General features: G+C 42.9%; 1 pseudogene; it reads right to left on the bottom strand.

Annotated features, from left to right (window-relative positions):
* Nucleotides 1–67: 67 nt before the first annotated feature.
* Nucleotides 68–15910, bottom strand: LOC136548818 (DEAD-box ATP-dependent RNA helicase 28-like; annotated as a pseudogene).

The raw sequence follows: 15910 nt of genomic DNA, 5'->3' as shown, positions 1-15910 counted from the left end.
AACAGCATCTGGCAAGTAAGATTTGAGTTAAGTACGTACTACGAAACGAGCAACGATACATGTCAAAACTGACAATTCTCGCGAGATCATTAGAGGCATCAGAAGTAGGTTTCAATACATGATATGACAATAAGTTTACAACAAGCAAACGCAAGGTGACTGGAAACATCTGGATCCCAGAGACTTCTTCAGGATCAGTCAGTCAAAATTGAGACAGGGGAATCTAATATAAACCCAGAGATGGCCGAGTCTTCTACTTCCGGCGCTTGTACCTGCCAAAAAAAAGGAAAAACAAAACTTAATTACAAATGCTGTAGCACCTAACATTTTCATCACATGCAAAAAATTGTTAGGCAGCCTCATGAAGTCACAAGAGCTCAATGGCAATGCAAATAGTTCTAATTTAAACAGTTGACTGGCAATGCAAACAGTTCTAACTTTACCCATTTCCACTTCCAGTTGACTGGCAATGCAAACAGTTCTAATTTAAACCATTGCTGCATACCTTGCTTTGCTCTTAAAAGCGTTCTTTGATTTTTTGTGCGCGAAATTGTTTTTCTTTGAGGAGCGTCCCTGTTTCCATTCGCTCATATCATTCTGGAACAGCTCACGCATCTCCTCATGCCTGCTTGGAGTCTTCTCAGAATGTTGTCTTGCATTCTTCTCTTTCTTTCCTTTGCCTGCACCAGGACCCCGTTTGCTGGCCGCCTTCAATGATTTTGCCTTTCGGTAAGCAGCATCCACTAGAGATTGGCCTTTCTTTGGTTTCTTCCCTCTTGAACATAACATCCAATTCTCATTATAAAAGAAAAATAAGTTACAGTGACCAACCTCTGCATACAGATGATAATAAAATGAGTAGTTCTTCAGATTATGGCAAAAGCAATATGAAGTTCATGCAATAGCCCAAACTAACTGCCTATTCAAATGGAACTGAAAACAGACCTTGTTGAAAGAACACTCCCTATGTTATTATTTCACAGGCAATTAGGTTTCTATGTACAGTTAAAAGACACTTTCACACACGAATTTGTCACAAGTGTTGCACAATTCTTTTTAAAAAGAGTTGGGACTTTATTTTGTAGGGTGACACGAAAAGTGAAAGTTGAAAGCATCTTTTTCGAAGTATCAACAGCAATGTCTTACTAAATTAGCAAAGATTTAAACAACTAGACTCCACAGCACAGAACCATCACACAGCAACTGCAAACTGGATCAGAATACCAAGTTAATTGTAGCATGACCTATGTACATGTATTTGTTTCATTGTTTGCATTTCCTTCGCTATGTAGGGGCTTCTACACACAAGTGTACACACACACCTATCTGTATATTGGCCCATGGGGCATATGTGATCAATGCTGATGTAACATCAATGTCATGGTTCAATTAATTAATTCAGTAGTTACTTGCATCAAATCCATAGGGATAATTAGCAATAGGCAGAGGCCAATAACAAAATAACTCAAAGAACTGAACCTTTGCTTCCTCGTCATCTTCATCCTCATCTTCCAACATCTCTCGCTGGGCCTCTAATCTTCGGCGTTTCTTCCTTGGCAGATTTTTCTGTAAAACAAATATGAGAAGAGAATGTCAGTATAAACAAACCACATGCACATTATTAATACATTACCCAAACATCACTTCATAAGCATACTGCAAACCTCATGCTCTCGTCTCTTTTTCTCCTTCAGACGGAGGTCTTCAGCCTGCTTAGCACTAATAACTCCAGAGGTATTCTTACCTTGATCCAAAGATTCCTTGATGAAAAAAAAAGCAAAGCCAGATCAGTGATATAGTAATGTGTAGAGGATTTATGAGATATCTTCGAACTAAGGATAAAGAAAGAATTTCAGCCCCATCTAAGTGGAAAGAAAAAGAATAATCTTGTTGCTTTTAAGAAAGGAAATTTTAACAATAACAAGATAGCATTAAGAACATTTTAAGATAAATATTTCCACAGAAATTTGCAAGGCCAGGTCTATCGGTGCATCAGATGAGCATATGAATATAGTCAGCGGTGACTACAAGCAAGTGACCTGGGGATACCCCATATAGACCAAAAGTTGAAGCATGGCAAGTAATTATTGTTTCTTTATCCTTCAGCTAGTAACCCGAAGAAGGCCAAGTTGTTGCAAGCGGTCCAATGTGGAGTTGTGGTGTGGACACCCTAGTGCACTTAGGTTGGGCGTAGGCAATACCGGTCTTTGAGGGCTTCTCTTCTTTCCATACCAAAGTGCAATTTGAATACCAAAATACCAGATTTTTGCGCTGCTCCAAGCAAAGTGAAGCAGCATGGAACTGGCAGGTTGAAGGGAATGTGATGGATATGTGGCTGTGGGATAGTGAGTGGGGAATGGAGGAATGGGATGGACTTGGGGCCAGCAAGTGGCTCTTCAGAGTTTCATTTGAGCCTGAGTGAGCCGATCAAGAAATCGGTTCATGTACTCCAAAAACTAGGTGGCACCATGCTCCACTGAAGCACCATTTATTACAATAGTATTTTTGTTTGAGATTTGAAGGGCGGGCCTGGTGCAAGCGGTAGAGTCTTACCGCCTGTGACCGGAAGGTCCCGGGTTCGAGTCGCGGTCTCCTCGCATTGCACAGGCGAGGGTAAGGCTTGCCACTGACACCCTTCCCCAGACCCCGCACAGAGCGGGAGCTCTCTGCACTGGGTACGCCCTTTATTTTTGTTTGAGATTTGCTTGGAAAGCAGCTATTGACGTGCCTGAACCGTGACTAGGGGCTCATGTTGGGTTTCAACTCTAGCCTACCCCAACTTGCTAGGGACTAAAAGGCTTTGTTGTTGTTGTAAACATCAACAGTCTCTTTCAATATAAATAAATTACTACAAGCATGGTAAGACATCAAATCCCATGTGTATAATATATTCAAGCACAAGATAGGTGATTTTACAACTGAAAATGAAAAGCAATGAGAGCAAACAAATAACAACCCAATCAGAACCAAATCGTAGAAGTCACAAAATATATGCGTGAAAGTACAATAGGCAAAAAATATAAATTAGAAGACTAAATGCATAACGTCTTGCCCAAAGAAGTACAAAAGAATCTCCGATATGCTTACTTTAGCAGCTGCTGCCAAAAGCTTCTTTTCCCTTTCAGTAGCAAACCAGGTTCTCTTTGGCCGTGAGTATATCTCATCCTTATGAGCTATCATATTTTCTGCCTTGTATATTCAAATATGTAATGGCAAAGGTACAAATGTATTCAGAACTCTGAAGCACAGCTCTGTTCAAGTAATTGAAATTCACAGGAAAGAAGATTAATTTATTTAGGTAAAACTGAACTTAAACATATAACCTTTGCGATTTCCATTTCAGCTTTTCTCGCTTCTCTTTCCACCCTAAAAAGGTCATAAATATCCACATTATGGATGGAACTTACAAAAGTTAAGAGCACAACAGCACGAAACTAACCTTTCTTCTCGAATGATGATAGAAATCTGGCCTTCTAGTTGCTCAATCAGTTGTGCACACTCAGCCACAGGTTTCTCTGCAACAATGCGGCTTTTCAGCTGTGAACCAGCCTTCTTGGCCTGAAAGGTAAGTCAAATAAAACCAATAAGTAACAACCGAGGCAAAAGGGGGAAAAAACACCAACACTCAGAAGAGCTCCACAGATCAATAGATGAGTGTGTTTCTGTTATTAGTTTGGCACACAAATAATTAAAAGCCATGTGACTCACGGGACCAGCCTCTGCAACCAGCTTGGTATGTTTCCCATATACTACAAGTATATAATAGGTAAGTCGTGATGAAAATGCCCACAGCCCACATGGAAATATCCCGTTCTTTCTTTTACACAAATAACCAAGCTTTAGAATGAAGGAAATTACAAAAATATTGTCAATGGCAGGCTAAGTCTGGAAAAGGTTGCAATTCTATTAATTAGAAAGGTTGCTTAAGCAATCTGATTAAAAAAATTACAACACATCTGTGAGCAAACAATTTTCAGCCTTTAGCATATCACAAAAATACTTACAATTGCTTTCAAGAGGGACCTATCATCATCGGTTACAAATGTCACGGTATAGCCTTCTCTTCCTGCCCGTGCTGTGCGGCCAACACGATGAAGATAACTACAAAAACGTAAACAATGTACAAACTTACGAAATAGTATGCTAAAATCAGAAGTAAATACAACTGGAACTAGGAAGCCGCAAAAACAAGTGTCATTATTAAAATTCATGGTTCAAAGTTCTTTTAACAAAAAAGAAGGTGGCTATGGAATGAGGTCGAGCAAGTCTGCATGTACAAAACATAAACAAAAAGAAAACAAATTCATGGTGCAAACAGAACAATGACAGAAATGTGATACAAGAAAAAAAACATGCCACATGGACAAGACCAACTGGCAGGGACACCTTAGGAACCATGAAAAACAGTTTCATAGTAGAGAGTTTGACTTTGAGAACAGATAATGGTAATAAAATACACTTATTTCTAGAACAGTCAACTCTCTCATTAATGAGTTCATAATATATAAACATAACTTCTGTACAAATACATCAATGGAATAATTTAAGAGAAGGTTGGTTACTAAATTTTGGTATTTGAACTAGAAGACATACCACTGAAGGTGACCTAAACTTCACAAGGTCTTAGATAGCGCATATTGGAAAAGTTGATAAAGAATCTCAACTAAAACTTCCGGTTATATTTATTGAAAAATGACAAAGCAAAGCACCTAAGTCTAGTAACAATGGATATACTAAAGATGCAGTGTTTCTAAGTGAATAATGAACGACAGAGTCAACTCAATAATCAATTGGACAATGTTTGCATCAATAAGTTTGCCCTAGGACAGGAAGCATGAACATGAACCAAGTAAATAGCAACAATCAGAATAAGATTTACAGGAAAAAGGTCAATTGTATCACTTACGTTTTCACATCTCTTGGGCATGCAAAATTTATTACAGTCCGAACACCAACAATATCAATCCCCTAAAAATTAAACCAACAATTTGTCAAGAAATCCTTTGAATAGTGATTTGTATATCTTCTATCTTCCTATTGCTTAATATCATTCATTACAATACAGTGATCTTTCTTTTGATAAATTACTAGCACTAAACAGTGCAATATCTCAACAAAGTAAAAGAAAAATAACAATGTGAGAGGTACAAAGCCACTTACACGAGCAGCAACATCAGTTGCAATCAGAAAATCTACTTCTTGTTTCTTGAAAAGTTCCAGAGCCTGTAATAAATCAAACAACATAATTCTCTATCAGATCGGTGAAAAGATATATGATAATTAGATTCAATTAACAGAAAACCTCAGAATTGCAGGATCCATGTAACATTATAAGAGGTTACCAAAAAAAAATGACAGATGTGTGTTGTCGGATGTAACATCCAATCTAAATCTTCCAATTTCAACAACTTATAGCTTAGATTATCCAGGCAGAAACATATGCTCGATCACTGGTAATAGATTACCATGCTGTGATCCAAAAGCATCCAGTTGGGCCTAGACAGTGACAGCAATCAATTTATGCAGTACCTTTATTGGAGAAACCGTGTAACGTATTATAACTATCTATGTGGTGAGTCAAAGTCAGAGTGTGGAGCTTTTCTTCACTAAGTTGAGGTAATGTGGTTTGGTTCTACAACCGTATGAAGTTAGCTGAGCATAATTCAGATCAAGGTATTAAGCTCAACTATCTCCCATCAAACTGTAAGTTTACCATCAGAACTGTTCAATAAGCAGAGGTGTGGAGCACATTACGTGGACTACAGAGCCAAAAGGATTGTAAATCAAGGTGTGGAGCACATTTCGTGAGCTACGGAGCCAAAAGGATCGTAAATCGCATATAAGCTGATTTTTACCACCGAGAGTTCATACATAACATGACAAGTTATAGCATTACAACAGTTATCCAACATCTTCGAGTGAACACATCGAAATAACAGATTTTGTAACATTAAAATTGATATCATATACCCAAAACAAAACCAAGGGAAACCTAATACAAATAGTAAAAGACTATCAAATATCACCAAACATGTATCCAAACAATAAATAATACAAAAATCAGGGGTAACAACAGCACACGAGAGTGCTTGAACAGATGTGTGGTATGAAAATACAATCATGATATACATGCACATACACCAAATCCCTTGGACTCTGATAACATTGCATGAATGGGTGCTGAACCGATGTGCGCTATAAACATAGAATTGTGATATACATACACATGCATCAAACCTCTCGATGGACTATGACAACATTGAATGAATGAATATATTGTGTTCATCGCATTATCTTTTCAGCTACAATACTAGACATAGACACTAGTTCAACATGATCCTTAGATATTCAAGGTTAACACAATAAGGAGTAAAACAGTTAATGTTAACTGTACCCCCAGTAAAGGATCCCTAAACTTCAGATCAAAAGGTTACCAAGTTATAAAGAACACAGACCTAAAAATGATAACACTTCGCTTGAAAGTCTTCAAACAGAGTGCAAGAAGAACAGCTTCTTGATTTGACTCACGTGCTCGTCGTATCCTAACAACCCTGTGTAAAATTGGGAGCAAACATGATACTATAGTAAGTTCTATATCTATCTATCTATCTATCTATCTATCTATCTATCTATATATCTATCTATATATATATATATATATATACAACAACAAAGCCTTTAAGTCCCAAACAAGTTGGGGTAGGCTAGAGTTGAAACCCAACAGAAGCAATCAAGGTTCAGGCACGTGAATAGCTGTCTTCCAAGCACTCCTATCTAAGGCTAAGTCTTTGGGTATATTCCATCCTTTCAAGTCTCCTTTTATTGTCTCTATCCAAGTCAACTTCGGTCTTCCTCTGCCTCTCTTCACGTTACTATCCTGACTTAGAATTCCACTACGCACCGGTGCATCTGGAGGTCTCCGTTGCACATGTCCAAACCATCTCAACCGGTGTTGGACAAGCTTTTCTTCAATTGGTGCTACCCCTAATCTCTCACGTATATCATCGTTCCGAACTCGATCCCTTCTTGTATGACCGCAAATCCAACGCAACATACGCATTTCCGCGACACTTAGCTGTTGAATATGTCGTCTTTTCGTAGGCCAACATTCTGCACCATACAACATAGCAGGTCTAATCGTCGTCCTATAAAACTTGCCTTTTAGCTTCTGTGGTACCCTTTTGTCACATAGGACACCAGACGCTTGCCGCCACTTCATCCACCCTGCTTTGATTCTATGGCTAACATCTTCATCAATATCCCCGTCCCTCTGTAGCATTGATCCTAAATATCGAAAGGTATCCTTCCTAGGCACTACTTGACCTTCCAAACTAACATCTTCCTTTTCCCGAGTAGTAGTGCCGAAGTCACATCTCATATACTCAGTTTTAGTTCTACTAAGTCTAAAACCTTTGGACTCCAAAGTCTCCCGCCATAACTCTAGTTTCTAATTCACTCCTGTTCGGCTTTCATCAACTAGCACTACATCGTCCGCGAAAAGCATACACCAAGGGATGTCCCTTGTGACCTCATCCATCACTAAAGCGAACAAATAAGGGCTCAAAGCTGACCCTTGATGTAGTCCTATCCTAATCGGGAAGTCATTCGTGTCTCCATCGCTTGTTCGAACTCTAGTCACAACATTGCTGTACATGTCCTTAATGAGCCCGACGTACTTCGTTGGGACTTTATGTTTGTTCAAAGCCCACCACATAACATTCCTTGGTATTTTATCATAAGCCTTCTCCAAGTCAATAAAAACCATATGTAGGTCCTTCTTCTTCTCCCTATACCGCTCCATAACTTGTCTTATTAAGAAAATGGCTTCCATGGTTGACCTTCCGGGCATGAAACCAAATTGGTTCATAGAGACCCGCGTTATTGCTCTTAAGCGATGCTCGATAACTCTCTCCCATAGCTTCATAGTATGGCTCATCAACTTAATTCCCCGGTAATTTGTACAACTTTGAATATCCCCTTTATTCTTGTAGATCGGTATCAATATACTTCTCCTCCACTCATCAGGCATCTTGTTCGATCGATATATATATATATATATATATATATATATATATATATATTCAGTAAAATATCATTGAGCAGATGAAGATGTTGAGACTCACAAGACATAACAGCCACAGATCATACAATATTTTTTTTATTTTTTTTGGGGTGGGGGCAGGGGCAGGGAGGACTAAAGAGAAATAATTATAGACGTGGAGCATACTCTTCAGTCAAAGTTGCAGGCCGTTTCAGAGAAGGGTCAGCTTCAAGACGCACAGGTTTGTTTAGTGAAAGCTTTACAAGTTCATCAATTTCTTCTTGTCATTGTAGCAGAGAAAAGCATAGTCTGCCTCCTTTTAGGACACATACGAATCTGGAATGATTATTAGGCAAAAGTGCATTAGGAATGAAAACAACACAAAGAAAAAGCAAAGACTCTTAGTGCCAATTCCTGTTATGTGGCTGGAGGATTGAGAGGGAGAGGCGGCGACGGAGCTAAATTACCCGCGGGTACTGTTCACGCGAGGGAGAGAGGGCAGTAATGACTGGCTCCCAGGGGAAGCCAGCAACTTAATTGTTGCTTCTTCCTTGACTATAACTGATACAGGGTTCTCTTTTTTATAGAGATGACTGACTTCCCTAAGAAAATATCCTAACCGAATCAATCTAACATATATCTTTCCTAACAAACCAAACCACATATCTCTTTCCTAACAAACCAAACAATCTAATCTAATCTGCTCACGCGCTACAGTACCGCGTCGCTACAGTACCGCGTGGGCCCCTGGGACGGCTCTACTTGCCATAACACTACTCCACCCCTCGAAGACAGCTCGTCCTCGAGCTATGGCGATTGCTGGAGCGGAAGACCTTGCGGTCCAGAGAAGATCGCCATGGCAGACCTGCTTCCTCCTCGAGGTGCCAAACTTGGCTGCTCCATCTGATCTGCGTGGAATCGAATCCGCCCGGATCGAATCCATGGAGCGCCTACACGTGGAGTCGATGGTGCCCTCCACGAGCAGCCACCCCCGCTATGGGTGCAGCCAAGCGGGGTTGTGCTGGAGGCGTACTCCAAGCGACCGATGGAGCTTTGAAGGCCTGCTGCTGAGCCGGCGGAGAATAAGTGCATGCAAACAACCACGGCCCTGCTCGAGGGATCGGTGCTGTGGCTCGTAGAGGCAGCGACAAAGGCACCATGTCCGCCAATGTCGGTGCATGGATGATCGCCTGCATTGGTGACACTAGTGCTGGCGGGGTTGTTGGCGAAGCTGGTGATGAGATTGCCAGAGTTATGGCAGTCGAGGCCTTCATCGGTGATGTGGCGAACTCCAACGGGACCTGTGCGGCGGCCGAGGGCGCCGCGCCCGTGCTGTCCATCGAGGGCGACGCGGCGGAGAGCGTCAGCATCAGGCTGCCGCCGTGGAACAGGGGGCCGTCCACCCCGCCGTAGAAGACGCCCGGAGCCAGGGCGCCGCCAGGCGCCAAGACAGCCCCGGTGGCCGGAAGCGGCGGTAGGTGCGGCTGGGTACTGGGCGCCGTGTAGATGGGTTTCGACGAACCGGCTATCCAAGCCGGAAGCGGTGACGGTGACGGCGGGAACTTGATCTGCTGGATGGGAACGCCCTGGGACCGCAGCAAGTGGAGGGGCACCCCCGTCCCGCTGGTCTGGGGCATGCCGTAGGGGAAGATCGCCTGCGGCTGCGACGGCTGTGGAGGTGGTGGTGGTGCCGGCTGTTGTGGAGGGGGAGGTGGTGGGATGAGGGCGGCCAGGGTCGCCTGCATGGCCGCCATGCCGCGGGCAATCGCAGCCACGTCGGCGGCCAAAGATTCCAACGTCAGGGGCGCTCCCGAGGATGCGGACGACAACCCCGACGCGGCCGACGGCGCTGGCGCTGATGGCAGGGGGTGGACATGATCGAACCACATGATCGAACCAGAGATCTCTGATACCAGGTGTTATGTGGCTGGAGGATTGAGAGGGAGAGGCGGCGATGGAGCTACAGTACCCGCGGGTACTGTTCACGCGAGGGAGAGAGGGCAGGAACGGCTGGCTCCCAGGGGAAGCCAGCAACTTAATTGTTACTTCTTCCTTGACTATAACTGATACAGGGTTCTCTTTTTTATAGAGATGACTGACTTGACCCCTAAGAAAATATCCTAACCGAATCAATCTATCATATATCTTTCCTAACAAACCAAACCACACATCTCTTTCCTAACAAACCAAACAATCTAATCTAATCTGTTCACGCGCTACAGTACCGTGTTGCTACAGTACCGCGTGGGCCCCTGGGGCGGCTCTACTTGCCATAACAATTCCAGTATTTGTTTGAATGATGAATACAACCACAAAAGCAAATGCAACAAGAAACCAGCAAAACCAGAGTTCAACAGTTACCAGTTCTTGAATTTCAGCACTGAAACCCAATTCTAGCAAGCGATCAGCCTCATCAAGGATCACATAAGCTAGATCTTCAAGCCCAACAGAAAGAGAATTGCGCAGATGGTCTATTATGCGCCCAGGGGTTGCTACAACAATGTCAGGCATTGATCTTAGAGCAACTTCTTGAACCTGAGCATTTCATCAGCAAGACCATAAAATTGAACATCAGGAAGCATTTAATAAAAAAAAATAGTAGTGGGCAATAACAGAAGAATGCAAACATGAAAATTATGACCACAGAAGTGCAAGATTGTAGTATTCAAATCAAATAATGGAAGCTTGTACATATAGCAACACAACATGCTATAACACATTGATAAGAGTGCTGGAAATAGCAAGCCAGATGTCGAACCTGTAAGTTCTATAAGAAATACTACTATATACCATGACTATTCAGGAATTATACTTTCATGATGGTAGAGGGCAATTCAAGCAAGAAAAACATCTCTGCTTTTTCCAAGTTTTCATAGTCTGAACAGAGGTAAACCATTACTACAGTAGATCAGATCCATATCCTTCTTACACGAAAATAGAAGGGCAAGCAAATAGAATATACCTGGAAACCACACTAGCTTAACATGCAGTCATAACTAAGACAGAATTAGAGAATATACTACACACCCTAAAGCACAGAAAACATTGTGTTCTGCACAGGAATATCAAATGGTATAGGGCTAAAACCCTATGAAAACATCAAAAACTTAATAGAACTCAACGCAAGCAAGAAACCTTAGTTGAAAGACCTCCAACGATGAGACAACATCTGATATCAGTAAATTGGGCTAACTTCTCCATCATACTATGGACCCTGCATATGTAGGGGAACAAATGTTAGTAATTAAGTAAATGGTAATTGGTAACTGATACTGATTGGAGAAAAATTAACGTTACTGAGTGTTAAATAAAACACTTGTTATAATGAATTAAGACAACTTTCTAAAGCAGTTCAGCAAAGTGAACAACAAAGAAGAATAGAGCAGCTCTGTTTTGCTAGCATGCTGGATATTCTCGTTTAATATTCTATACAATGCAAAAGGAAAAAAACATAAATAGTATCTGATTCCATTGTTTTCCCTTTTCCACTTACTCCAAAATATTATTAAGAAACACTCTCCTCGCAAATATCAAATCGATGAACTATGCCCAGCACAAATAAACAAAAGATTCCAAATAAAGCCGTAAAGTTACAGATATGCAAACAGCCCAATAAACCCAAAGTCGAAAGCATATGAAGGGTTAATCAAGAATAACTGAGTAACATGAAAAAATAAAAAAAAATATTTAAGGACTAAAAGAGCAAAGTTTCAACAGAAAATATTAAGACCAAGGTTAAAAAATCCAGCATTCATACTCTCAGATAATATAACACACCACCAAAACATTGGCAGCCTGGTGATACACAATGAAAGATAGGAAATGGACCATGCTAAGATAATACAAGTGTAGTTTTAATTATGTCTGAAGGGCTAACAACACAATGAAGTAAAACGAAAGATGATCATATCAAACAATGAATTTATAGAACTTACTGAGCAGCCAACTCTCTGGTTGGAGTAAGAATAAGCACCCTAATTGCAGGCACACGCTTTGGACGAAAAACGGAAAAAGTAGACGTTCCAACACAGGCAAAGAGAAAGCAGCTGTCTAACTTAAAGAGATTAGTCAACCTATGTATATACTACCTCAAACTACCACATAAATAATATTTATGTTCATTTGAGATACCTTTCCAGATCCTGTAATAGCACTACCACAGATGTCCCTTCCAGTTAATGCCAGAGGTATGCAAGCAGCCTGGAATATGAAGAGAGTTGAGCAAAAATGATATTGGAAACCAAATTACGTTGCAAGTTTCAATATTTATCGTATTTATGGGATATAATATAAACACATGTAACCAAAATGTGGTCAAAAGAAAACTTTGCTAAGTTTGGCCCTAACTACCAACCCTTATTAAATGTAGCAGTTATGGAAGTTTGATCTTGGGTACCAACAAGCTCAGTGTTATCATTTTAGTATCTCCTGTTACAATGTTCCACTCAATATGAAGTGGCCAATACATATAGAGCCTGTAAGGCCAGTACTTAACTTTTAAAGCAGGGTTACAATGACTGGATGTTAGACATTAGAAACAGGTGAACAACATATACAGACTCAAAGGTCATCTAATGAGACCAATGCCTAGAAAAAAAATCAATATGAAACATTAAATCATTCTCATACCCATTGTTCATGTTACAGGAACATAGCATCTTCATTCTGAAAACAATCTAAACAATCTGTGACAATTTTAGGCACTTAAGATAGTTATGTTTCCCTTGAAAAGAAAAAAGATAGTAATGTCACTCATCCACTACATCCTCAAAAGAAACAAATAAATTTGAAGATGCTTGAACCCATAGACTACATCCTACAATCATTTATACTTTGAACAGCCTCAATAACTCATTATATAATATGTTCACAAGACTGTTGCATCTGTACTTCGATCTAAACTAGAAAGGAAAAGTGTACATAGAATGCTAATTGATTTGGAATAATTATTCAAAGATACGTCTTTATCAAACTACAAGTGAGTGCAAGATCGATTGAAGTACTGAATTTCTACAACTGTTCACTTTTCCCTACAACTGAATTTCTGCTATAGAGAACACACTGGTAGGGTGGTTGTAGGGCATCCAGTTGTGACGCCACCAACCAGGTTCAACCCTGGGTCTCAGAAAAAGGGGGAGGGGCTCCCTCGCTGAGATATGGCACTTTCAACGTGTTTATGCCTTCCTGGGCTATCCAGCCTTCGGTCCCTTTTCTCGCCCTGTATTCATATCCTGTTCTTAATGCAACAATTCAGGTGAGGAATATCCCCCAGGGATCAATTTTTTTAATGCCCTGCTATAGTTTGAATCTCATCTGCCAACAAGTTTGACCTAATAACTCCTGTGTAAGGGAGGGAGATTATGGGATCGGGGAGGAAATTGTATTTTTTTACTCACACGTTATTTGGCAAAAATATTTGAATAACTATAGGGTTGATTTCACAATCACAAGATATGCCAGCGTAAATCACAACAATGGGATAAGAGTATCCATCACGAGAACAAATCCCATTTAATCGCCACCTCTCCATGGATTAATTGGTGGCAATTGACCCAAAAAAAAATATCACCAGTCCCTTCTAAATTCTCGTTCCTACAGAGCAACTACAGAACAAGATACTTCAAAAACTAGAAGTCTATATTTAAATTACTTCCAGTTAGTTTAACCAACAGGATGCCAACAAGAAAGATATGGGTGAAGCTTTTTTTAGATTTTATTAAGCTTTTAATATGTGAAACTAGCAAGTGGAGTAATATCTTAGAGTTCATATCTGGTGGTTAGAGAATCTGAAATATCTCAAGGACTGTAAGAAGTCAGATTTGTGCATTTGGTACCTATAATTAATTTCAACCATGACCAAACAATAAAGAGTTGCAAGTCCAAACCTGAATCGGAGTTGGCTTCTGGTAGCCAAGTGCTTCGCAAGCTCGAACTAGCGGACGAGACAAGTTAAGCTCAAGGAACGAATTTGCATGAAACGATGCCCCCTCCGAAGAAGCGAAAAATTTAGAAGGATCAACTGGTCGACTCGTGTCATTCTGCTCGGCCATATCTTCTTCCTGCCATTACAGATTAATAGCCGTTTTACACTTTCAAAGACAGTACAAATGGAGTGGTGATGGATACAGAAACATCATGGTCTAAATGGCTTGCCATCGGAACGAATTCCATAGCTCGTCATGTGAAGAGCATAGCCTTAGCAGCTAAACTGAACAGGAAAGAGCGAGGTGAGGAATCAAACTACCCCAAGCATACCTCATGGGCATTCTCCTCTTCTCCCAGCTCGCCTCCTCCCTCGTCGCTCCCGTCCTCGTCCCCCTCCCTATCGCCGCTCGCCTCCTCATCACCACTCCCCTCGACCTCCTCCTCTTCATCGGCGCCCCCGTCAACCCCCTCCTCGTCCTCGCTCTCCTCCAGCTCGTCCTCTTCGTCACCGCTCTCCCCCTCTATCTCCTCCTCGTCGCTGTCATCCTCCCCGCTGCCGCTCACGTCGCTCTCGGAGTCATCGGATAGGACGGGCTTCCCGCGTCCCTGGCGCAGGTGCGAGATCTTCTCGTCGATGGAGGTGGTGCGGCGGCGCGCGTGCTCCGCCGCCACGGACTCCGCGTACGACGAGAACTCCCATGGCGACTGCGCCGGACGGCCCCGCGCTGGGGCCCCCGCCGCCTCGTCGTCGGAGCTGTCCGGGTCGAACCGGAATTTGGGGTCCATGGCGAAGAGTGGGGGAGGGAGACAGGCGGGCTGTGAATGTGAACACGCTTTTCCGGCGCCGGGAGGGAGGAGAATGGGAGGGACGAGGGTTTGTCCAGGGTTTCCTGTCGTGGTCTCGTGGAGGAGAGTAGCCGAGCGAGTGGGCTGGGCTTTGATTGGGCCTTCAGAGGACAGATGCACAGTGTTGTGTGGATTGGGGGTAGGGCCCATGGAATGTGCATAACTCATGGACTGATCCGATTAGGGATGACAATGGTTCGGATAATTCCAGCTTCGATCCGACCCAGGATTGGAAAGAACACGGAGAAGAAGAATTTTAGGGCCAGTTTGGTCCATCGCCGTCGCTCGCCACGTCATACTCGCAGCTACTATGGTACGTTGGCTAACGTTTGGATTGCGTGTAAGTTTAGGGAACTATACGGCCTGTTTGTTTGCCTGGACTAGGGTGGCCGACGCGCACCAGCCAGCCCTGGGCAGCGGGAGGCAGCCTCAAGAGGTGTAACTGGGGTTATTTGTTTGCTTGAACGCAGTAGGGACTCACTGAGATCCAGATGGTGTTTGTTTGTCTGGCTCAGTATGTATGATGATCCTTACCACCCCATCCCCCTCTTCCTCACCTCATAGGCATTTCATTGAGCAGCTTGCGGGCGTGAATAGCTCAACCGCATCTTCTTCCTCACTCTCTGTTCCTACCGCGTGCCCCTGTGCTGCTCCGCCTCGTGCTTGGGATGGAGGCGCCCGCGCCCACGGCCTGCGCGACAGCGGTGGCCTGCGGGCACAGCGATGCTCCAGGTTCGCGCGTCCCCGACCTTCCTCCCCTCCACCACCTCCTCCGCCTCCCCACCACCTCCGTCGGCGAATCGCGCGACGAGGCGCCCCACACGCTTCCTCCCCTCTACCACCTTCTCCGCCTCCCCACCACCTCCGTCGGCGAACCGTGCGCGCGAGGCGTCCGTGATGGCAGCGGCGGGCGCAGCCCCATCGGCAGCCAAGCTCGAGGACGCCGACGCACTCATCAACTCCGTCGAGACCTTCATCTTCGATAATATTCCTAAGCTACGACTCCAGCGAGTGGCGTACGGAGGTGGTTCACGAGCTCGTGGGGAAGACGTGCGAGAAGGAGGTGAGAGGCAGGGAGGTGCGCTGGCTCCTTTGCGC

Source organism: Miscanthus floridulus, chromosome 4 (assembly GCF_019320115.1).
Source record: "Miscanthus floridulus cultivar M001 chromosome 4, ASM1932011v1, whole genome shotgun sequence".
Classification (NCBI taxonomy): domain Eukaryota; kingdom Viridiplantae; phylum Streptophyta; class Magnoliopsida; order Poales; family Poaceae; genus Miscanthus; species Miscanthus floridulus.
Note: the sequence above shows the minus strand (reverse complement) of the source record. Positions and strands in the feature narration are given on the sequence as shown.